This window comes from Ostrea edulis, chromosome 1 (genome assembly GCF_947568905.1).
Source record: "Ostrea edulis chromosome 1, xbOstEdul1.1, whole genome shotgun sequence".
NCBI lineage: Eukaryota > Metazoa > Mollusca > Bivalvia > Ostreida > Ostreidae > Ostrea > Ostrea edulis.
Genome location: NC_079164.1, coordinates 44095351 through 44119100, shown reverse-complemented (window position 1 = coordinate 44119100; position 23750 = coordinate 44095351). Strand labels below are relative to the sequence as shown.

The following is a 23750-nucleotide window of genomic DNA, read 5'->3' as shown; positions in this document are numbered from 1 at the left end:
AGACAATCAATTCAGTGGCCCGAATTGAGCTGAAGCTGTTTTGGTTGTTTACTCGCCTTATTGTTTTCCGGAGTGGTTGTCCATTGTGAATGAACATAGCACTGACAGTAGGTCGGGGGAAATAGCTAGTGCTGGGGATAGTGGTCCGAATAGAGCCCACCTGTTTCTGGTACTAGTCTATTTAGTAAAGGAAACGTACTATTTACTTTCTTAAGGTAACTCCATACTCGCAGTTTTATCTGATACAAGTTTGAAAAATGTATTTATTTCCATTCATTAGAGTTAAAACTAACAAATGATCAAATAAAATACATATGTCATCACACTTTTTAAGATACGAGACGTACATAAACAGAATCATCTATCACCGTCAGAAAATTGCAATTTTCCTTAAACAGCGTTATCAAAATTTCATACAAACTGGTTATGACGATATAGTAGCATTCATAACAATTTCATGAAACTGTATCTTCACAAAAATATACAAAATATCTGTAAAAATAAAGGAAATCTATCGCATAATAGACTTGATAAAGAAATCAATAGAAACAGAGTTATTACCCTTGGATTCAATATTTCAAAACGTATCGTTGATTATTCATCTATAATTTAGACTTTTGAAATAGTTTATTTTTAACAAGATTTTTTACAATAACTATAGGAAAAGACTCCAACAAAAGTTATGTTCCTATCATGCATAAATGTAAAGAAATCATTGATTTTGCAAAATCTGATGACATCACAGGAGGGTGGAATTACTTTAAGTATTGATTTACTTTTTGATTTCAACCCAATGTAGGGACATTCAAATAAATATATATCTAATCAGTGATTGAGAAAAACTATACTTCAGTTAACCAAAGAGGTTCTTTTCGAACTCATAGGTTGACGGCACTAGAGTGCCGTTACACTTACATGTAGTTTCAAAATCTGTGACATCACAAAACAATAAAAACTTTCTGATGTTTATCCATGTGTTTGCACATGTCGGTAACTGGTAATAAATTCTTACAAAATGTAGTAACAGTGTCTTCTCTTAACACGGAAAAAATTAAGAACAATGAAAGTATCAGATGAATATTGTATTTAAAGATTTATCGATGTGTCAGATCGTTGGTTTCGGGGGGGGGGGGGGGGGGCTTCGTAGAACGAGATGTATATAAGTAATATTAAAATGATAAATATGATACTAGTCAAAACTATTGTAACATTGAACACCTACACAATTTTATGCAGATCATGATGTAAACCAATCTCAAATTCTCGGTTTGTTTTTCGGCTTGCCATAAAGCCCCCGAGAATGTGCGATTGGTTGTAGACCTAAGCGTCTATGATGTTGCTTCGTTCTGGAAATTTTGAAAAAGCTGATTCAGGATTAAATTCCCGACTTGAAGAAACAAACAGGGATATTTTATTTATTCAACCATTGTGAAAACTTATTTCTTCTGTAAGATCAAAACCAAGCGTCGACAAACAACTGATTTACTTCATATAGTATTATCTTAAGTTGTCATTTCAACTAAAAAAAACAACAACAAAAAAGCTGGCTTAGATCCGCCAAAAGTGTCCACCACTTTACTCTCATTTTTACTATTTTAGGGTAGTTAATCGAAAATGAAAGTAGGTTTTCAAATTAATTTCAACATATTTACTAATCAAGTAATATTCTGTATAGCTTACGGATTTCACCTCTTATATGAAACAATATGAACGGTTCAAGCAGTAGCTCTAGAGCAGGCGTTTCAGAGTTCATTGGTAAAATTTATTATGTATAGATATATACGTGACGTTATATCATATGATATACATGTAACATGATTCCAAGTGTTAATTAATGAAGTCTGCGTAACGCGCCCTCTGTTGAGAGAATGAATATCTTGTTCAATTCATGGTTGGTGACCTTGAACGTTGGCCTTAAGATCAATTACTACAGCGGGGATCAAAAAGATGTATTGAATTGTACATCTCACTGATGTCTAATTTCAACCATTAACGAATCAATGGCACCAACAAAAAAAAAAAAAAAAAAAGGATTGTTTTGTTATATAACGCCATCAAAGTTGAATGCATGAACTCATTTACTGGTTATGGAAATCAGTTATTGGTTTAACTCACTTTACATAGGAAATAGCAATGTTTGGCAAACATACTGTATAGTAACCGCTACGGTCACGCTATGTTTGAATGACGTGCAAATGTTGCGAGGCGTGCTAGACACCAAGGCAAGGTTTATCATTAACGACTGTGGCGCACAATTGACTTCAATTTCCAATTAAACTTGGATAGTGGATGTACACGCATGCACTACTTATGCTGTTAAAGGGGGATATTAACCGATTTAACAAGAACAAGAGGCCCATGGACCACATCGCTCACCTGTGTCACCTTGGCCCATATTCAAAGATTTTCCCTACATATTCGCATGTAAAAGTTCGATCCCTATTGTGGCCCCAACCTACCCCGGGAGCCGTGGTTTTAACAAACATGAATATGCACAATGTCAGGAAGCTATCATGTAAATATAAACTTTTCTGATGCAATGGTTCTTGAGAAGATTTTTAAAGATTTTCCCTATATATAGTAAACAGTGCGACATTTCACTCAGGACACGACAAAAGTCCGGACTTTCGCCAACCCTTATCAAGGATACAAGTATATCCTTCACAAAAAATGATTGGATTTTCTGTCCTCAAGACATTCACCAAAATTTACACCTGTAATTGTTGTAGTTTTTAAGATATTTCACCTGAAATCATAAAATCCCATGGAATTATTGTGGGATTTTCACTCCTATCAGCTGTCCCATGAGAAATCCCATGGAAGAAATCTTTCTATGGTATTTTTCTTCCCACGTGGGAGAAAATATCCCATGAAGTTGGGAGTGTTTCTCCCATTTGCTTCATTTGGGATAAATTCTCCCACTTGGTGTTCCATGTGGGATTTTTCCCATATGCTTGTTCTAGATGGGATTTTTTTTCCTCCCATATTTATGTTGTTTTTGGTTTTTTTTTTTGGGGGGGGATATTCTATCCTATGTATTATGCTTTAGTGCTAATATGTAATTAAGCATTTTTTTATGCAAATAAGATACACATTTACAAAGCATTTGTAATATTTCACAATCATATATCTAAACGTGTTACTGCACAGGGGTTTGTTCCAGGCTTGTAAGATTAGCTGGGGAGGGGTAACATTCTAGCTGGGACATGGCTAGACCACAGGTCTTATGAAGTATGATTTCACCATCGAAAAAGTGATACAAGCTCTCAAGTATTTTATATGAATTTTTTGTAATTTATACCGGAATGATAAAAAAGGTACTTTGTTTGCAAATAAGATACTCTAGAGTCCAAATTAAGCTGTGATTTGATGCATAATATGAATATCTAAAAAAAAAAAAAAAAAAAAAAAAAAAAAAAAAACCAACAAAAAAAACACATATGCCTAAACTACTCAGATAGACATTCTAATTTTTTAAATAAAAAAATATTTATGAAAATTGAAAACGTAATTTGTGAATATTTTTTAAATCTGCGGATAAAATCTTCAAAACACATGTCAGTTAGAAAAAAGATATATCAGAGAAATATATTTTAAAAAGAAATTGAGATGAAATGGCCAAATTTCTGAAATATTACGAATTTTCTAATTGAAACCAAGCCCGATCGGAATTATAAAAAAAAAAAAGTAGCCATAGAGAACATAGTAATCAGAAAACTACATTCCCTTGATGTAAAATGGTTTACAAACTAAACGACTTTATATTGGAAACTAATTTCTTGATCAGCAGTTCATACAATCAACAATATGATGATTTTAGTAATTTCTATCAATTTTGATCGGGTTCGGTACTTTTTTCTCCAATTTAAATATAGTGATTATATCTAAAATGTGGTCATTTCGTTTAAATTTCTTTGTATAGTATATTTCTTCAATATATCTCTTTTCTAACTGATATGTTTTCTGAAGATTTTATCCGTAGATTTTAAAAATATTAACAAATAACGTTTTCAATTTTCATAAATATCTTTTTTTTCTAAAAATTAGAATGTTTATATCTGAAGCTTTAAGGCGTGTTTTATTGGATATTCATATCATGCACCAAATCACAGCAAAATTTGGACTCAAGAATCTCTTATTTGCAAACAAAGCAACTTTTTTATCATTCCGGGAAAAATCACAAAAAATTCATGCAAAATAATTGAGAGCTTGTATCACTCTTTCGATGGTGAAATCATACTTCATAAGAGGTGTTTTAACGAGCCATAAAATAAAATTTAGTGTAATGCGCCACCTTAACAATCTTGAATCTGCACTATGTCAGGAAGTGTACTTTCCTGGCCTAGTGGTCCTTGAGAAGAAGAGATTTAAAGATTTTCCCTATATATTCGAATGTAAATCTTTTATCCCCTATTGTGGCCCCACCCTACCCCGGGGGCCATGGTTTTAACAACTTTGAATCTGCACTATGCCAGGAAGCTGTCATATGAATTTAAGCTCTTCCGGCCTAGTGGTTCTTAAGAAGATTTCTAAATGACCCCACCCTATTTTTATGAATATTTCTCCTTTGAAGGGGGCATGGACTTTCATTTGAATAAACATGAAACCCCTCACCCAAGGATGCTTTTATCAAGTTTGGTTGAAATTGGCCCAGTGGTTTGTAGAAGAAGTCGAAAATTTACCGACAGACAGATGGACGGATAGACGACAGGTAACAGGTGGTCAGACTATCAAAATATCCTCTCCAAATTCTCGCCGATATCATTTGTATATAAATGATGAGTTAATTTAGTAATCAATAAGTTATTTGATTACTTCTAATGAAGTAGGTATTCAACATACACACGGAGTTTGATTGGTCGTGTTCATATTGTTTAATTTTCAATGTAAACGCTCAAACATATTATGATGCAGTTGGTAATTAATATTTTGTTGATATCATATAAATAATCTATAATTACTAATTGTGCACAATATGCATCGTAATTTCATATTGTGTGCTAATACACATTGTTAACAACTTTACCTTATGTTTTATCCTGGCTGTTCGCCAACTTTCGATCTCCGATGGATGTTTCAACTTTATTTTTGCGAGGGAATCGGTTAAGAATGTATTATGTGTTGTGGATTTGTGTTAAAGTAATTCCACCCTCCTGTGATGTCATCAGATTTTGCAAAATCAATGATTTATTTTGATTTATGCATGATAGGAACATGAATTTTGTTGAAGCCTTTTCTGATAGTTATTGTGAAAAATCTTGTTAAAAATAAACTATTTTAAAAGTCTAAATTATAGATGAATAATCAATGATACGTTTCAAAGTATTGAATCCAAGGACAATAATTCTATAATGCGATAGATTTCCTTTATATTTTACATACATTTTGTATATTTTTGTAAAGATACAGTTTCATGAAATTTTTATGAATGCTATTATATCGTCATAACCAGTTTGTATGAAATTTTGATAACGCTGTTTAAGGAAAATTGCTATTTTCTGATGTTGATAAATGATTCTGTTTATATACGTCTCGTATCATAAAAATTGTGATGACCTATGTATTTTATTTGATAATTTGTTAGTTTCAACTGTAATGAATGGAAATAAATACATTTTTCAAACTTGTATCAGATAAAACTTTGAGTACGGATTTATCTTAACTGTTAAGCTCGCTTGAATTTTACATATCATTTGACTTGGAAATTACAGATATTTACTTGGTTTCATTTACACACATGAAAGGTGAAGATAACGAACAGTGTTCAATCTCATAACTCCTAAAAGCAATACAAAATAGATAGTTGAGCAAACACGGACCCCTGGATACACCAGAGGTGGGATCAGGTACCTAGGAGGAGTAATCATCCCCTATCGTGTGCATGGACTGTACGACACTGAATACGATTCAGCGTTATGATTGGTTGAAAAATAACCGAGCAACCTCTGGTATTTCAGGACGCGGTTAGTATAAAACGAGGCAACATTGAATTATTTGTCGGAGATTGTATCCCCGAGATGGAGAGAAGACCAAGAGAAGTTTGAAAGAAGAAATTTATTAAGAAAAGATGGATATGAGATATGTAAGAAACGTTGTTGAGACAAATTTAATGAGAATATTTCATAAGTTTTAAAATTATGTATTAGATGAAAAGTGAAGATAACGAACTGTGATCAATCTCATAACTTCTCTAGGCAATACAAAATAGATAGTTGGGAAAACACGGACCTCTGGATGGATATACCAGAGGTGGGATCAGGTGTCTAGGAAGAGTAAGAATCCCCTGTCGACCGGTCACATCCGCCGTGAGTCCTATATCTTGATCAGGTAAACGGAGTTATCCCTAGTTAAAATCATTGTGCCAAGAACGGCCTAACATTCGGTATCAAACACGTCATACAGCATTTGATGCAGTGGTAGGTTGTATTGGCAAATTAGATCGTTATAACGACCACATCATTTGCGAAATGCTGACTTTAAACGAGACTTTTAAAACCACTGCACCATCAACTTGTGTGTCAGTAGCCTACCTCGATTTAAAAACTGATCATACACAGAACAAGCTCTTGTGTATCGAATCAGTAGAGATATACATACCCTATGTAGGTGATAAGGGAAGTTGAGGGAGAAGCTGAAATCACCCCGTTTGTCATATAAAGTTGAATTGTTAGTTTACCGTTGATATCTATTTTCGATAGAATATCTAAGTATGAAGCAGATGTGAACGACTCTGTGGTGTCTTTTATTTTGAGTTCACAGGGATATATCGAATCGACATATGAATGAAAAGTATTATTGTTAATAGAAAAAACGTCGTCGATATATTTAAATGTTGAATTGAAGGCCACAATAAGAGCTTTTTTCTTCTCACGTAGAAGTTTCTGAATAAATTCTGCTTCATATGAATATAAGAATAGGTCAGCTAACAAAGTAGCACAATTCGTGTCCATGAGAATTCCAACAGACTGTTGGAAGACCTGATCACCAAAGACTACGAAGATATTGTCAGTGAAGAATTCTATCATATTTTTTATTTCAACTTCAGAATACTTGTGCTTGGAATCAGAGTGGTGTTTAACACAGTAATTTTTTGGATGACTGATCACTAGATATGAATATTTCCGTTTTCCATTTTTGTTGCAGAAGCAACTGTCTATGGTGTCTAAAAGTATATTCTTTAATGTATCGTGAGGAATGGTCGTGTAAAGTGTTGAAAAGTCATAGGTTTTGATGTTGTTGATCTGAGAAACGTGTTGCGATTTCAAGTTAACTAAAAGTTCTTTAGAATTATTTAGAATCCACATTTGATCAACACCACTTCTGGCATATGTAGTCGCACAGTAAGTTTGAAGTTTCTCCTTCACAGCTGTTAACATTTTCGTGAGAAGCAAAGATGGGGGCTTGGTAGAGCACTTACTGGATCTAACGATGTATTTTTGTTTGTAAGGGTTTTTATGTAGTTTAGGAATCTGGTGTAGGTACGGTAAATCATATTCATTCGACGCACCGACTGGGATGCCAAATGTGCCTAAACCTGAAGCATGGTTTTGAAGAATTTCATTTTTTTTAAAGGGCGGTTGGAGTATAAGTACGATTACCAAAAGTGGAGTTAATGCCAAGTTCGTTTAAAATACTGTTGTAATAATGAACCTTACAAACAAAGACAATGTTGTTACAAGTTTTGTCAGCTGAAACCAAAACATATTTCTCATATAACCTATTTAATTCTTTTATCACTTCTGGTTTACCAAACACAGAAGGGTAGATGGTACGTACTTATGTTTTAATATGTCTAATGTGGGATTTTAATATTCCTCTTATACATGTACTTTTAATTCATTCTGACAATGTATCAAGTTCTTTTTCATATTTAGCCCATCGTCTGGCATAATCTTCAACAAAATTCATATTAGAGATGAAGTTCTGTCGCCAACTGAAAGACCGAGGTTCTCTGTATTTAGGACCTTTTAGAATACGTGATTTGAGGTCCTCATTTTCTACTGTATGAACATCACCAGTAATGACATGTCCAGCTGGACTATAGTTGAAAAAAGATGAAGAACCTGTAGGTGGATTAAATATAAGATGGTCTATATCTAGGCACTGCAAATTTTGTTTATAATTAAAAAGTTTGGATGGAATAGTAGGAGTATATTTGTAGGAAATACTGGGTGTAGACTTGAACTTGAAATAAGTTGGAATACACGACTGAACTTTTTAATGTTGCTTATGTTGACGGCATGTATTCCTTTGTTTGTAAAGAACTGGCGGAAATATGGAAACAAGTAATCATTATAACAGAATGCTACTACGAAAGTCTCCCGAACGACCACCCGAATAACTATTAAAAAAAAGAAAATTGATTTTAAATCCACTTTCTACAAAAGAGTCTACCTTAATGATACTGCCTAGGTTAGGTTTTAAAGTAGGTCAAACGTCAAGATCACCGATGTCCTGTGTCATGAAGAACCCCCTATACTAAGGCCTAGAGAGCTATACATAAGTCTGGATTTGTGTAGCTATTTTCATGTAAAACTCATTACAATACTGCCACATCCTCAAATAATCCTGTTATCAATCATATCTTTGTACTTGACCCCTGTATTTGGGAGAGGGCCTACATAGGCTATGCCTGTTGACCGATCCTATTGAGTTTCTCGATAAAATATGCTTAATTGAATATGTCTGGATTTGTGACACCTCACCTATAGCTGGTGACGTCTCAAAACGAATGAAATTTTTCGAAGGGACGCAAAACAAATATACTATACCCGATGTAATTCCACCCTTAAGTCTAGATCCCTGATCCAGGGGCCATGTTTATCACGATTTGGGTAGACACCTCCGTGCTCATAATATCTGTGCACCAATTCAAGTTTTCTGCTGTACATGTATCTTTTAGAGTGAAGACGTTTTACCAGGTAATGGATTTTCACGGTATGCATATTTAGCATCACCTTAGACTGAACCTCCTACCTTATAGGCCATATATATTACAACTTAGTAACCTCTATCCTCGCTGTAGGTGAGCTCGGTTTCGTACAGCACATTTTTGAGATTAACGTTTCTTTAAAGGTTTGTCCATACCCCTAATCACGGAGGGTTATGATTGTGAATTTCAGTAGTTGTTCCCCTTACCACCATCCTGGAGTTATTGAGGTATCCCAATCACTGTAATAGCTACTCTATGTAAAAAAAATAATAACACGGGCTCATGGCGGGTGTGACCGGTCGACAGGGGATGCTTACTCCTAGCACCTGATCCCACCTCTGGTGTGTCCGTGTTTGTCCAACTATCTATTTTGTATTGCTTGTGGGATTTATGAGATTGATCACTGATCGTTATCTTCAACGCTCATGCAAATAAAGAAATATCGGTAACTGTACACCACTAGTTTTCATAGTACATGTAGTAGAAAGATATTGAAGCCGGGGCAAAAACAATGAGGTAGATTTAGACCCCCACCGATTTAGTATATTGAGGTTCTGTAAAAACAACAATTGGTGATTTTTACCTTTAAATTTTCTATTTATCTATCGCTTGTCATAAATGTTAGACAAGTTGACTTCTCCTCCGGCTGCCCCCTGGCTGTTTGTTTTTACATTTAAAAAAAAAAAATGCTACGTGCATGTACAGTCAATTTCTTTGAAAGCGTTCTTTTCCATTGATTAGATGTCACAGCAGTCCCTCCTCCAGCACAGAGAGAAAAACTTCAAAATGACAGGGTTCTACTAGTCACTACTCACTATCCTGTCCTCAAGAACCTCAACGGTATTCTGGGTCAACATCTGCCCATTCTGTATGCCAATAAGCAGATGGCCGATGTTTTCAAAGACCCCCCTATGGCATCTTTCAGACGCCCCAGAAACCTGTAGGGCATGGTAGAAATGACTAGAGGGGATAATCCTTTACCTGATCAAGGGTTCAAAACATCATCAAACCTCAAATGTCAACTATGTAAATATAGCTCAGGCACTGAGAGTCTCAAGTAGTCCTGTCACGGGCAGCAGTTACAAAATACGTATTTAGAAACTTTATATTATAATGATAATGACTAATAACTACATTTATCTTATCAGTTGCGATGCCTGCCAGAAAAGTATGTAGGAGAAACAACAGGCCTTCACTTTTCCTATAAAACTAATGACTGCATTTATTTCATCTGTTGCGATGTCAGCCAGAAACAGCTAGTACGCAGAAGAAACAAAGACCTCCACACACGGGTCAATAACCGCCGGTCTTCTGCAAGAAGCAAGATAGATATGCCAATAGCCGCTCATTTTAATGACAGTAATCACCAAGGGGGTACATGACAATAGTGGCTATTGATCATGACCCAAGTTGGTTAGATACCGAGAGAAAACAAAAGGAAAAATTCTGGGTGCACAGACTGAAGTCATGCAACCCTCAAGGTATCAACAAACTCAAACTTCACCAGGACGAGTACAGGCTAAACCTTTACCAGATTCTGAACTATACCTACTCGTTTTATCATATCTTCAACACTACATCCATATTTATGCCCCCTTCAAACAAGAAGGGTCGGCATATTGCTTTGTACCTGTCGGTCGGTCGTTAGACCACATGTTGTCCGCTCAACATCTTGAGAACCATTCACTTGATCGTGATGGTATTTCATATGTGGGTTGGTTATGAGTAAATGAGGAGCCCAATTGGTTGTCAGGTTAAAGGTCAATCCACTCTAGACATTCTCAATATCTTGAGAATTCTTTGCTTGACAGACATCAAACTTTGTGCATCCTAAGGAGTAGATGGTCTCTATTAAATTTGTGATATATCGTAGGGACATCATGAGTTTGGCTCACGATACACTCATGGCAGGTCAATAAGGAGTCAATTAGACTTGTAATATGATTTTCAGTCCTAAGTTAAGAAAAGATTTTGCAAGTCTTGTCATGTTTGCCATATTGTAAGTAAACCTAATCATAAAATTCTATCTGCCCTGTCCTTCTACAACCCATTCCAGCATTTGGAAAAATTTTCAGTAGGGTGTTAATAGATTGTGTAGGACCCTTGCCAAAAACTAGGTCAGAGAACCAGTATTTACTTCGTTTACTCGATTCCCTCTTATGGATATTAAGGCGAAAACCATAGTCGAGGCACTTACCCAGTTCTTCAGTTTTGTAACAGTGCTTAAGTGTCTCAAGTAGTCCTGTCACGGGCAGCAGTTACAAAATACGTATTTAGAAACTTTATATTATAATGATAATGACTAATAACTACATTTATCTTATCAGTTCCGATGCCTGCCAGAAAAGTATGTAGGAGAAACAACAGGCCTTCACTTTTCCTATAAAACTAACGACTGCATTTATCTCATCTGTTGCGATGTCTGCCAGAAACAGCTAGTACGCAGAAGAAACAAAGACCTCCACACACGGGTCAATAACCGCCGGTCTTCTGCAAGAAGCAAGATAGATATGCCAATAGCCGCTCATTTTAATGACAGTAATCACCAAGGGGGTACATGACAATAGTGGCTATTGATCATGACCCAAGTTGGTTAGATACCGAGAGAAAACAAAAGGAAAACTTCTGGGTGCACAGACTGAAGTCATGCAACCCTCAAGGTATCAACAAACTCAAACTTCACCAGGACGAGTACAGGCTAAACCTTTACCAGATTCTGAACTATACCTACTCGTTTTATCATATCTTCAACACTACATCCATATTTATGCCCCCTTCAAACAAGAAGGGTCGGCATATTGCTTTGCACCTGTCGGTCGGTCGTTAGACCACATGTTGTCCGCTCAACATCTTGAGAACCATTCACTTGATCGTGATGGTATTTCATATGTGGGTTGGTTATGAGTAGATGAGGAGCCCAATTGGTTGTCAGGTCAAAGGTCAATCCACTCTAGACATTCTCAATATCTTGAGAATTCTTTGCTTGACAGACATCAAACTTTGTACATCCTACGGAGCAGATGACCCCTATTAAATTTGTGATATATCGTAGGGACATCATAAGTTTGGCTCACGATACACCCATGGTAGGTCAATAAGGAGTCAATTAGACTTGTAATATGATTTTCAGTCCTAAGTTAAGAAAAGATTTTGCAAGTCTTGTCATGTTTGCCATATTGTAAGTAACCCTAATCATAAAATTCTATCTGCCCTGTCCTTCTACAACCCATTCCAGCATTTGAAGACTTTTTCAGTAGGGTGTTAATAGATTGTGTAGGACCCTTGCCAAAAACTAGGTCAGAGAACCAGTATTTACTTCGTTTACTCGATTCCCTGGGGTTATACCTCTTATGAATATTAAGGCGAAAACCATAGTCGAGGCACTTACCCAGTTCTTCAGTTTTGTAACAGTGCTTAAGGCTATTCAGTCCAAGGTTCAAATTTCATGTCAGGGTTGTTTCAAGAGGTCATGCATGAGTTAGGTGTTCGACAGTATAAGTCTACTGCTTATCATCCCGAGTCTCAGGGGACACTTGAACGCTTCAGTATGATAAAGCCTGGGATGATGGGGTTTACCTTGTTTTCCTGAAAGAGAAGCAGTTCATGAGTCTCTAGGATTCATTCCCTTTGAATTAGTGTTTGGCCATACAGTTAGAGGTTCTTTGAAATTGCTGAAAGAAAAATGGCTAACTGAAACTACTGCTCTTAACCTTTTAGACTATGTATCTAATTTCAAAGGGAACTTCATAATGCTTGTAAATTAGCACAAGAAAATCTCAAGAGTTCTCAAGCCAAAGTGAAAATTTGGTATGACCAAGATGTCAGGAACAGAGTTTTTAAACCAGGTGATAAGGTTCTAGTATTTTTGCCTGTTCCTAATCATCCTTAAGTTTACAGGCCAGGTAATATGGTCCTTATGAAATTGAAAGCAAGCTTAGTGATGTGAACTATGTAGTTAAGAAACCCGGCTGGAGTAAAGAAAAATGAGTTTGTCACATTAACATGTTGAGAGAGTATTTTGATGTGACCGAAATTCTGTAAAAATCAGTTTCCACTTTAGCCAACGTGAAGACATTACAAAATATAATGACATTAGTGTAGAAACGTGTGAAAAAGACTTCAATCAGATACCCGTTTAAAGAACTGCGAAATTCTTGCCAATATGGATACCAAAATTGGGCATTTAAATATTCACCAGAGAGAACAAGTTTAACGTCTCATTGCGAATTATCCTTCAATCTTCTCGGATGTTCCACAAAAGACCAATGTCGCTTATTATGATGTCATAGTTGGTGACGCTTTGCCCATCAACCAACACCCCTTTTGTTTAAATCCATTGAAATTACAGTACTTAGGAACAGAAGTGCAGTACATGCTGGACACTGACATTATCGAACCAAATAAAAGTGACTGAATCTCACCTTGCATTCTCGTACCGAAACATGATGGCACCTACCAATTATGTACTGACATTCAAAAAGTGAATTCCGTCACGAAAACAGACTCTTATCCGATTCCTAGAATTGATGACTGTATTGACAAAATCGGAATGCCAAATTTGTCAGTAAATTTGACCTGTTGAAGGGTTACTGGCAGGTGCCGTTGACTGAAAGAGTAAAAGAAATCTCTGCATTTGTGACTCCTGATGGCCTCTTTCAAAAGTGATGCCGTTTGGTATGAAAAATGTTCCAGCGACTTTTCAGTGGATGATTCATTCCCTTCTTTGTGGTCTTTAAGGATGTGAAGCCTACATTGATGATGCTATCATCTACAGTGACACATGGGAGGAACATTTCCAAATCATGAGTGCATTCTTCGACATTCTGACAAAAGCAAATTTAACAGTGAACCTTGCAAAGAGTGACTTTTGTCATGATACTGTAGAGTATTTAGGTCATAAAGTAGGTCAAGGTTAAGTTACACCTATTATGGCTAAAGTGGAGGCTATTGCAAAGTTCCTACAAACATGAAAGATCTAATGAGATTTTTTGGGCATGACAGGTTTTTACAGAAATGTTGTCAAAATTTTTCTTCAACAGTTGGTCCACTTACCAACTTATTGCAAAAGAGAGCTAAATTTGTATAGGCAAAGGACTGCGACAAATCATTATGTAAAATTAAGTCTGTTATCATGAGTAGTCCAGTTCTGTCAGCTCCAGATTTTTCTAAGCAATTTAAGCTTACTGTAGATGCTAGTGTTGTAGGAATCGGTGCTATTTTGTTTCAAGAACATAGTGACAGTGTAGATAGAGTTATTTCTTATTTTTCGAAGAAATTTACAAAATGTCAACAGAATCATTCAACCATTGAAAAAGAGTGTCTTGCTTTGTTGTTAGCCTTACAACATTTTGATGTTTATTTGAATGTTACTATACATCCAATTATTGTTTTTACGGATCACAACCTTCTCACTATCTTTGCATAAAATGTCAAACAAGAATCAAAGACTCACAAGATGGAGCTTATTATTGCAAGGATGTGATATTGATATCAAACATATCAAAGGCAAAGACAATGTTACACCAGATGCCTTATCAAGAGTGTCTTGAGTATGTTTTGTTATTTTGTTGTTGCTTTGATTGATGTGCATTGTATATTTGAGTTTTCATTGTCATTCAAACTTTTTTAAGGGGTGGGGGGGGGGGGGGGTTGTGTATTGTCATTTGACCTAGATTGTTCCAGAGAAGTGATGTTTATTTCATTGACATCTGTGACCGACATTGTTCTAGACTAAGCTATTTATAGTAGAAAAATTAGGTAATGATTGCATCATTGTCTTTCAAGATTGTACTAGAAAATTCCTTCCTATTATTTATACACTGAAATTCTTAAAATAAAAAAAGCTCTGGTTAGACACTTTACATGATTTTTGGATTATTATACTGGAACTACGATTTTGGATTATTTTGTGTGTGTAGATTCTGTTCGGATTTAGTATTCAACTACCGTAAGTTAATATTTTGCTATTGTAACAATTTTCTATCAATTATTAATTGTAAATAAATCTTATTAATAGTTTAATTGCCATTTGTTAGTAAATTATGCTGCTCTATACTAATGGTTTGTTCTTATCCATAACAGTACGTATGTATATATCACATTATGACAATTTCATATTGATATGACATATTGTACCCTAAGAGCGTTTTCAAAGAGTTTTACTGTACTTTATTTGTCCTATCTTGACCTTGAGGTGTGATCATGCTTAAATCTACACAAACATGTGGATGATTCACATTAATTATCAATTTGACATAATGCCTGCTTGTGGGTCTTGAATACTTAGGAGTATTGAATAGCATTTGAAGAGACATTAATCTTGTATATAACTAACCAGATTTTCACGGAAGCTTTTCTCTTTTTGGTTAAATTAGTGTTTCATGTTTTATTTAAGCACACATCTCGGTCAGACTTGAATGGATGCCGGTCGAAATTGGTCCTAGGCTTCATGAAAAGACACTGGAAGTGTGAAACGTTATTAACAGAGGAGGGACAAGTAATCACGTGAGCTAAAACACAATTCCATCAGTTATAAATCATAACTGGATACTTTCAAGCCAACTTTCCAAAGTATAATTGACATTTGGAATGGTTTACTGGTCTCAAGGACATAAATCACCGAAATTTATCTGACTAGTGTCGTGTTGCAAAAGTCACTTCAAAATCTATGCAGATCGAGTTCTATAGTCAGTCGACCCCAAAGGGAATATCGTCTTCTATCATTAAATCAAACATTGAAAATTAGGTGGGGGAATTGAGTCGTTTGCCATATAATGTTTCGCTTGTTTACTGTCTCATTGAAATAAATCATTGCGTCACAGGATAATTATATTCCAACGTCGTAAAACCATTTACTACACGTGACCTTTATACTGCTTTGTATACACAGGCCACACCGTAACAGGGAGAAATTCGACTCCTCACCGACCCATCCCCTACCAAATTGCGTCTGAGGCTATGGTTGTTTATACAAAACCTTCATTGTAGGTATGCTCTCAAGCAATGTTCCTTTGTTTATTTTGCTGAATTTTTCAGCAGATCTTAAGATTTATAAGTTATACCAATATGTGTTCATTGGTGCATACTTGGACAGTTATTTATCTGAGGTTTTATGTCCATTGACAGGAGGTCGTGACGTCACTTTCCGTGGTACCCTTATAACCCTAGACCAAGGGCGGGAAATGTTAGCTCAAGGGGTCCCCTACCTTGCCTGCATACTCGTTTCCCAACTTTATGGAATTCATTACCAGACCTTATTAGAAAACCATCTCAAACATTATTTTGATCCTCGGTAATACTCGCGTGTTTATGGTCTCATTTTATATAGTTCTTATCTTCATCTTTTGTGATATATGCTCTCGATATGTATATATATTGTAGATAGGACCACAATGTAAACTAGTTTGTATAAGTAAATGTGCGATCCTTTATAAGTAAAGGATATTATTATTCGTGGAATTTTCAAAGATTAAGTTGTGAACAACCTTCGTTAGGAGAATATGGAAAGTAAAATTAGGAACTTTAAGGTGAGCTCAAAGGCTGACATGGCACCTTTTTATGGTTCTGTGGGTTCGTCTACAATCTTATCTATATCTCTTGAAGAGTTTCATTAAATCATCCCATATTCAATAACTATATAAGTCTGAAAAGTTACCCCACCCTCGGGGACCCCAAATGGTACCCCTACAACTTCAATCCGAAAACGTGAAATGATAACTCAAAGTGTTCCTTACCTTGTCTTCATTATTGTTTTGTGGACTCTTCATAAATTAAAGAGCTATTAACCTTCCTTATGGCCATATGAAACGTAAAATTAGGAACATTCGGGTGAACTTCCAAAGGCTGACTTCTCCCTGACATGCTTATAATATGTCTTGATGAGTTTTGTTTCATTCAACCACCCCATATTCAATAACAATAGAGGTCTGGAAAGTTACCCCACCCTCGGGAACCCCCAGGGGGTACCCCTACAGCCCAAACCTGAGCGCATGTAATGACAGTTCAAGAAATTCCCTACCTTGATTTGATACTTGTTTTGTTGACTCTCCAAATATCAAGTTATTAACGTTCATCACGAACACATGAGAAGTAAATGGAAACTTTCAGGTGAGCGCAATAGCCCTCGAAGGCTGACGTGACCCCATCTTACGGTTCTACATTTTTATCTCTTGATAAGGATTGCTTCATTCGATCACCCTATATTGAATAGTTATAACCCCACCCTCAGTCACCCTTCTGTGGTACCTTGTAGCGTTACACCGAGGGTGGGGTATGATAGTCCAGGGGGTTCCCTACCTTGTAGCGCAACACTGAGGGGGGGGGGGGGTATGATAGTCCAATGGGTTCCCTACCTTGCTTCCATACTCAGACTCTTCAAAATCCAAGAAGCTATCAACCTTTCACTTTTTACACCAATGAAAATTGCCTTTACAAAGAACTCCGTTTATTACATTTAACATTATCGAATTTGAATAACAATATATCGAATATAGATAACAAGATTATCGAATATCAATCAAGATTTGTCGCATATAGATAAAAAAAAATTCGCATATAAATATTGAGATTATCGAATATAAATCAAACATTTCGCGTATAATTGATTGATATATCAAGATTATCGAATATGAATACAATATTTCATAATATTGCAAGCTTTACACACCATACTAGTCGGGCACAGTGAAAACACTAAATGGAACAACAAAGAGAAATGATCACATGATTTTCTGATTGGCGGGAAAACCCAATGTTTGTTTAAATTGGGTAAATTCACTTAAGTTTATTCCAAAAGAAAATTTACAATGAGCTTTCATTCTTATGCCCTTCTTGGAAAAAGGAGATATATTGGTTTGCACCTGTCGACAATATTGATGTAAGGGTAAGTTTTGATACACTTTAAACCTTTCATAGAATAAAAAAAAACCCACGCAAATTATTGCATTTTGCAATATTCGAAGACTTCTTTTGTGTGTTTCTATCAGACTTCAAAGCCACTCTTATAAGGACAGCCGAATATTTGTATTACATGCGTATATCCTACACATTTTTTTCTGTTATGAAGATCGGTAGCAAACTTTATCTTCAATAATTTGATAAATAGATTACAAAGATGACAGGCTTCACCGCTCCACGCTTTGTCGGTAGTTGTCTACTGAATCCTTGTGTGGCACCAATACATCAGACTGAGTATTTATCTACATTTTAATTATCAAAGACTTGTCTTTTTGCATTCAATTATAAGGAACGAGTTTAGTTTTGGAGCATATCATGCGATATACATTTGTAACTTGGTTTGGGTCAATTTACGCTTTATAATCTTCACGGATTGAAAGCGTAAACTGACCTATACCAGGTTATCAATATATCGCAAAATATGCCGCAAAATTAAACTCATTCCTTAATATCTTGAGAGCATTTGCTTGACAGGCATCAAATTTGGTATATTGGTTTCTCCTAAAGAGTAGGTGACCCCTATTGATTTTGAGGTCACAAAGTCAACAGTCAGTCAACTCTAGACATAGGATATTGTGCTATCAATATCTTTAGAAGCCTTTGCTTGACACACATCAAATTTGGTACACTGGTTCCCCGAAAGAGTAGATAATACCTCTTGATTTTGAGGCCACAAGGTCAAGGGTCAATCTACTTTGGACACAGGAAGATGTTTTCCGCTCAATATTTGGGAAACTCTTTGACAGACATAAAATTTGGTACAACAGTACTCCCTATAGAGTAGATGACCGGCATTGGTCAAAATGTCATATGTTATTGTTACCTATTCTAATTTTGAATCTCATAAGGTCATAAATCAATTCACCCTGGATATAAAAACAATACTGTTTATTAATTTTAGAACCCTTTAATTTATAGAGATCAAGTAATTAGTATCGTGGTTGCCCCTAAATAGTGTAAAGTGTTGTCAATATTTGGGATACAATGGTCACCTGCATTCTAGCAAAATTAGATGATACGCTTGATAGAGAAAACATTAATCGTGAAATAGAAAAGTAACAAAAACTCTATCAGATTAATACAGGTAAACGAAAATGCTGTGAAACAAAAATGATAGTTTAACTGATTCGATACACAAGAGTTTGTTCTGCGTGTGATCAGTTTTTAAATCGAGGCAGGCTACTGACAAACAAGTTGATGTTACAAAGGAAACCTTGGATGTGACCGGTCAACAAGGGATACTTACTTCTCCTAGGCACCTGATCCCACCTCTGGTGTGTCAAGGGGTCCGTGTTTGCCCAACTATCTATTTTGTATTGCTTGTAGGAGTTATGAGATTGATCACTGTTCGTTATCTTCACCTTTCATATGTAGTCGCACAGTCTTGTTCAAAAAGGCATGGACAGAATTTGAGCTGAAATTTTTTCTAATTTTAGTTTTCCATTATTAATGTTTAGAATGCTTAACTAAGGTATTTCTAATGGTCAGCAAAATCTGAATGTTAGTTGCCACGGTACATGGGAGATACAGAGCTCACAATTCTTTGAAATGTAAACAAAGCTCGTGCCATGTTTATATAAGTTAGATGAAAGGTGAAGATAACGAATAGTGATCAATCTCATAAATCCCATAAGCAATATTAATAAATAGTTGGGCAAACACGGGCCCCTGGACACACCAGAGGTGGGATCAGATGCCTAGGAGGAGTAAGCATCCCCTGTCAACCGGTCACACCCACCGTGAGCCCTATATCTTGATCAGGTAAACGGAATTTTATCCGTAGTCAGTGTGCCACGAACGGTCTGACAATCGGTATGAAACACATCAGACAGCATTTGACCCAATGATAGGTTGTATTGGCAAACGACCATAGAATTTGCGAAATGCTGAGTTTAAACGAGACCTCTGTTCCACAAATTTGTTTTAAATATTGACCATACGCAGAATAAACTCTTGCGTATCGAATCAGTTGAGATAGAAACTCCATATGCAAGTTGAAATAAAAGATATGCTGGAGCTCCTCATTGGCAATATCTTTGTGATCTTTCGTGATCAGGTCTTCCAGTAGTCTGTTGGAATCTCCATGAGCACGAATATATTGCTACATAAATATGGGAAGTTGACGATGGAGAAGCTGATATCATGCCGTTTTTCATAAAGTTGAGTTGTTAGTTTGCCGGTAATATCTACTTTCAATAAAATATCTAAGTATGAAGCAGAAGTGGACCACTCTTTGGTGTCTTTTATTTCGACCTCGCAGGGATACATCGAATCGACATATGAATGAAAATTATTATTGGTAATAGATAAAACGTCGTCGATAAATCTAAATGTCGAATTGAAGGCCACAGCAAGAGGTTTTTTTCTTCTCACGTAGAAGTTTCTGAATAAATTCTGCTTCATGTTAATATAAAAACAGGTCAGCTAATAAAGGAGCACAATTCATGCCCATGGGAATCCCGACAGATTGTTGGAAGACCTGATCACCAAAGACCATGAAGACATTGTCAATAGGGAACTCTAGAATACTTTTTTTTATTTCAACTTCAGAATATTTATGCGTGGAGTCAGAGTGATGTTTAACAAAGTAATTTTTTGGATGAATATTTCCGTTTTCCATTTTTGTTGAAGAAGCAACTGTCTATGGTGTCAAAAAGTCTATTCTTTAATTTATCGTGAGAAATGGTCGTGTAAAGTGTTGAAAAGTCATAGGTTTTGATGTTGTTGATGTGAGAAAAGTTTGCGATTTCAAGTTAACTAAAAGTTCTTTAGAAATTTTTATAACCCACATTTGATTTACACCACGTCTGGCACACTGATTTTGACTGCGAATAACCCCGTTTACCTGAACAGGATATAGGGCTCACGGCGGATGTGACCGGTCAACAAGGGATACTTACTTCTCCTAGGCACCTGATCCCACCTCTGGTGTGTCAAGGGGTCCGTGTTTGCCCAACTATCTATTTTGTATTGCTTGTAGGAGTTATGAGATTGATCACTGTTCGTTATCTTCACCTTTCATATGTAGTCGCACAGTAAGTTTGAAGTTTCTCCTTCACAGCTGTTAATATTTTCGTGAGGAGCAAAAATAGGGGCTTGGTAGAGTACTTACTGGATCCAACGATGTATCTTTGTAAGGGTTTTTATGTAGTTTAGGAATCCAGTATAGGTATGGTAACTCATATTCATTTAACCCACAGACTGGGAAACCAAATGTGCCTAAAACTGAAGCATGGATTTTTGAAGGATTTCAGATTTTGAAAGGGCAGCTGGAGTATAAGTACGATTACCAAAAGTGGAGTTAATGCCAAGTTCGTTTAGAATACTGTTGTAATAATGAGCCTTACAAAGACAATGTTGTTACAAGCTTTGTCAGCAGGAACGAAAACATATTTCTCATGTAACCTATCTAATTCTTTTATCACCTCTGGTTTACTAAACACAGAAGGATAGATGGTACGTACTTTTGTTTTAATATGTCTAATGCGGGATTTTAATATTCCTCGTATACTTTTAATCCATTCTGACAATGTACCAAGTTCTTCTTTTTCATATTTGGCCCATCGTCTGGCATATTCTTCGACAAAATTCATAATATGAAGCAGAATTTATTCAGAAACTTCTACGTGAGAAGAAAAAATCTCTCGCTGTGACCTTCAATTCGACTTTTAGATATATCGATGACGTTTTGTCTATTAACAATGATAGCTTTCTATCTATTTTGTATTGCTTGTAGGAGTTATGAGATTGATCACCGTTCGTTATCTTCACCTTGCATAATAGAGATAAAGTTCTGTCGCCAATTGAAAGACCGAGGTTCTCTGTATTTAGGACCTTTGAGAATAAGTGATTTGAGGTCCTCATTTTCAACTATATCAACATCACCAGTAATGACATGTCAAGCTGGACTATAGTTGAAAGAAGATGAAGAACAAGAACACGTAGGTGGATTAAGTATAAGATAGTCTATATCTAGGCACTGCAAATTTTGTTTATAATCAAAAAGTTTGGATGCAATGGTAGAAGTATACTTGTAGGAAATACTGGGTGTAGACTTGAACTTGAAATAAGTTGGAATACACGACTTAACTTTTATGACGAAGAATGTTGCTTATGTTGACGGCATCTATTCCTTTGTTTGTAAATTTGAGCTTAAGGAACTGGCGGCATGATTTGGAAGGAATTTAGGTATATTAGTGAAAGTTTCGTTTTAAGCAGATTTAAAAAAAAAATTACATGTTAATTCTGAGCACAGTTAAAGAGATTTTAGTGTTTGGCACATCTCAGTTTGTTTTAAACATGCCATTTTCTGTTAGGTAATCTATATGTAAACAAAAACGTGGCACGAGCCTTATTTACATAACAAACAATTGTGAGTGCTGTATCTCACTTGTAACTCAACAACTGATATTTAAATTTTAGTTGACCATTAGAAATACTTTAGTTACATTGTAAGCATTATAAACAATAGAAATGAAAAAATAAAATTTGAAAAAATTCAGCTCAAATCTCGTCCATTCCCCTTTAAAGTCAGCATTTCGCAAATTTCTATAGCCGTTATAACGATCTAGTTTGCCAATACACCCTTTCATTTGGGTCAAATGCTGTCTGACGTGTTTCGTGCCAATAGCAAATAAAACTTCAAATTACTCGCCCTTGATTACAGGTGGCGCACGATCCGTTTACGTCCAAGGCGTTTCTAACCTCCATTTTAAGAGAGCGTCGGCACGACACGTTTAGATTACAAAGTTGTGGAATATTTAGTAGCGATGGCAAATTACGGTTCGTGGGACCTCTCTGCGCTTAGAGGCGAACTTAGAAAACACAATACAAGACTCTCTGGGCGGAAAGGATCGCACGTTATGCCATTATTTAAACACTTATTTGTACAACGGATTACTCCGTTTACCTGCCCAACTCTTAATTGTGTATTCCTTATGAGTTATTAGATTGATCACTGTTCGTTATCTTCACCTTTTCATTTACTCCTTCCCTTTAAAAACCTGTATTTGGTGATAACTAAAAAAAAACGTTTTATGCGGCAATCAACACGCCATTGCTATATTATTTGGGTTACATAATGCGGCATTATGGAAATAATAGAACTCGTATTTATCTTAGACATTGACATAATAAAACTTGTACCAAAATGTTTTAAATACAAGATTATAGTAAGCAATTATAAGAGGTCGACCTGTCGCAATTCAACAGCAAGCTATACAAAGTCCACCTTTGTTCGATCGATTGATCAACAGCGTAGTAAAAAATATTAAATATTGAAGATGAAAGAGAGGGGGACCCAATTAGTGGAAAACACTATTCAGGCAAACATCCTTTTCAAAGGGGGGGGGGGGGGGCAGCCAGAGAAGAAGTTCAAAACTATTTGACAAGCAAAAACAAAACTAAACAACAACAAAAAAGACGGTGTTTATCCTCCCCTTTGTTGACAATGGGGAAGAGATAACGATTTATATATATAGATTAAAATTGTGTTCAGTATTAATCCAGAGTAACCTCGAGGGTCTTCTGTCCTATCATGATTAAATGTCTGCAAATTTTACGCATTTTTTAAGTTGTTGTCATTGATATGAAAGTTTGATTATCAGACAGACGATAAACAACGTTATCAGCCAACACCTAAAGCACAGTCAAATGTTCCATAAACAACCTCCATATCATTATTTATTTCATTATTTTGACAATATGCAAATACAGGTGAAACGATTATCAATTTATATATTTAACTTTTCTTATCTCTAAAAAAAAAATACAGCGTCGGAGGGAAGTGGGGGGGGGGGGGGTAGATGGAGGATGGAGGGGAGGGGGGTAGATGGAGGGTGTGTGTGTGTGTGTGAATAAAGTG

The 23750-nt window shown here is 35.9% G+C and overlaps 1 long non-coding RNA gene across 1 annotated transcript in view; it reads left to right on the top strand.

The window, feature by feature from the left end:
- Positions 1-14792: 14792 nt before the first annotated feature.
- The window catches only part of LOC125652831 (uncharacterized), a 61723-nt gene continuing 52765 nt past the window's right edge, over positions 14793-23750 (top strand). Inside the window, exons 1-2 of the long non-coding RNA XR_007361725.2 lie at positions 14793-14879; positions 15327-15436. This is a non-coding gene — a long non-coding RNA (uncharacterized LOC125652831). The remainder of the gene's footprint in view (positions 14880-15326; positions 15437-23750) is intronic.